The sequence below is a fragment of the Anas acuta genome, chromosome 14, assembly GCF_963932015.1.
Source record: "Anas acuta chromosome 14, bAnaAcu1.1, whole genome shotgun sequence".
NCBI classification, from domain to species: domain Eukaryota; kingdom Metazoa; phylum Chordata; class Aves; order Anseriformes; family Anatidae; genus Anas; species Anas acuta.
Genome location: NC_088992.1, coordinates 13223812 through 13226304, shown reverse-complemented (window position 1 = coordinate 13226304; position 2493 = coordinate 13223812). Strand labels below are relative to the sequence as shown.

The window sequence follows — 2493 nt, the reverse complement described above, 5'->3', positions numbered from 1 at the left end:
ATTGTGCCTTTTCCACATTTACGCAAAGTTTCAATAAAAACAGGGCCAGGGCAGTTGCAGAGCTGAAGCTGCCGCTGCTGCACGCCCATGTGCAGAGCTGCACAGACATGCCCGTCCTGCTCCCGGCTGCAGGACGAGGATCTTTGCTAATTAGTGGGCTTCTCTCTGCAGGGACATGTCACACTATCCTTCCACCACCTGAAAGAGCTCCTGTCCTCCAGCTCATCATGGCAGCCTGCTGAGAAGAGCGTGGTGGCGTGGCCCAGGAGAGGGTGCTTTCACTTGAGCTCTGGGGAGCCCCACCTCAATACGCTGATGCAGGAAAGTTTTAAGGGGCCGTCCTGCTGCCCCAGGTGGAGTAACACCCGAAAAGAGATGGAACACTGATGGCTTGAGGTCAAACTATGATACCACCTACAAACAACATCACTCTCAATTTATCACCCGATGGCATCACCTGGAGCCTTTGCATTCCCTCCAGAAGGGGCAGAGCCTCTGCTGAAGGCAGATGGGGAGTAGTTACATTTAGAAAGTGAGACCAATACCCCAAATTCTGCCTTCTCACTGAGCTGCAGAGCCATTCTGCATCCTTCAGCTCTTCCTGCCTGAGGATTTCTGCTGGCACCTACAGGAAGGTGATCGGGTCCCAGCCCAAAGCTCTACAAGCTGTTTGCACCCCAAAGAAATGGGAATTTTGGACTGGACATCCCTTGGGGACACGAGACAGGGCAGCTGAGGTTTGCCATTGGAAGGAGGCTTTCACAAAGGCCTGTAGGTGTTCCTAGGCAAGACAAGAGGCAGGCTCTAACCCTTGTGTGCAGCCGTCCTGATCCCAGCAGTGAGCGGGGTCAGCCCCCGACGGGCGCAGCAGCTTTCTGGGTTAGCCACCATCAGCATGCTGGGTCACCCTGCCAGCGCTCTGTGAGCAAAGTTGGGCACTCTAAACCTCAAATTAGCAGTCGGAGCAAGCTCATTCTGGGTTTGCCTGGTGCTTCAGTGCTTTAAAAGAGACACATGTATGAGACCAGATGAGTAGGTCCCTTCGCGCAAGGCCACGAGCAAGCCTAGAGGCATCAGAGGGTCTGTGGCACATCTTCACGTTGCTTAGGAAATGGCTCAGCGTTGTCCCAGATGTTACAGTCAAAGCAAAAATCCTGTTTGGGAAAGGCAAAGCCTTCCTTGTGCAGCAGGGAGACAGCTGAGCACTGTTACAGATGCATTTAATCAGCCCAGAATGAGTTTAACTGAGGAGTTAATAGACAACCTAATTAGTGACTTGTCTGTGGTCTAACTAGCCAGGTCAGGGAAGGGCACTGAAAGAGAAGTGATGGATTCTGCAAAGGGTCTGCACATCCGCAGGATTAATGAAAACTGTGTTCCCTGTATGAGAATATTCTCGATCAACAAGAGGAATGGAGGAATTTTTTCAAAGTGTGAAGGTGAAATACAAAGAGAAATAGGGGACAAGTTATTTTTTTAATGTGCAAATGATACCAGTGCATGCATAAGTATCTCTCTCTCGGCAGATATTGCAAAGAAATGCAGAAGCAAAATGAGTTTGAGCGTACTTAAAGGGCAGTGATCTGATGAAGATGAGAAATGCAGAGTTAATGTTCTCTCCTGGATTTCTTCACAAATTTACCAAGCAAGATTTCCGCAGACTTCTTCACATCCCTGGAAACAAGGAAAAGGGAATTTCCAGCAGCAGAGTGAAGAGATGGATGTTAGCATGATGCTGTGGTGGGTAAAACAGACGGGGACCACCACTGGCGATGCAGGAAAGGGAGAGCAGGGAGAGCATCCTTCCCCACCCTGAGCTTGGCTCTGCTCCCGCTGGGCTCAGGTCCCCAGCTCAGTGCCCTGCAGCCGTCCCCTCCTCAGACCTGCTCTGCCTTACTCCCGAAAGTGCCCTCGGAGCCGTCCTGCTATCTCTCACCAGCTCCTATCTAATTTATCCTGCCGGCTACCGAAAAGTTATTTAATCTAAAGCTCCTGTAAAAAGGAAAAAAAAAAACAGTTTTGTGCTATGTCCTCTCCATCCCCTCATCCGATGCCTGTGTGAACATGGATAAAATCACTATTTAACAGCGCTGGTCAAGCCCTGCTGCTTGTTCAGGAAACTTGCTGGCAGCGTGTTTGGATCAGCTATTAAAAGTTTGTATGAAACGTGTGAACATCTTGCAGTCCATGAGGAAGGACGGAAGCATCTGTATGGCAGGGACAGCCCGAGATGGGTCTGCATCCACCTTACACCAGTGCTGCACAGGAGAACATCGTGAAGATGGAGATTCACCCAGCCAGGTGGTGGGGCTCCTGTTGGGGGAGTCTCCTCAGCTCCCCTTGGCCTCGGAGGAGATAAACCAATGGTTCTGGGGCCGTGGGGCAGTGTCCATGACCCAGTTCCTCCTAAAGCAGAGAGGGGCTGGGTGGGGACCCTGTGTGCACCCAGCCCCTGGCTGCTGCCCACGGGGCTTGCTCGTACCCAAAGGAGCT

At 51.4% G+C, this 2493-nt stretch overlaps 1 long non-coding RNA gene across 1 annotated transcript; it reads left to right on the top strand.

Moving 5' to 3' along the window:
- Window positions 1-1170: 1170 nt before the first annotated feature.
- On the top strand, window positions 1171-2174 carry LOC137864472 (uncharacterized). The gene is made up of 2 exons (XR_011101512.1): window positions 1171-1439; window positions 1527-2174. It is a non-coding gene; the product is annotated as an uncharacterized lncRNA (long non-coding RNA).
- The last annotated feature ends 319 nt before the right edge of the window (window positions 2175-2493 follow it).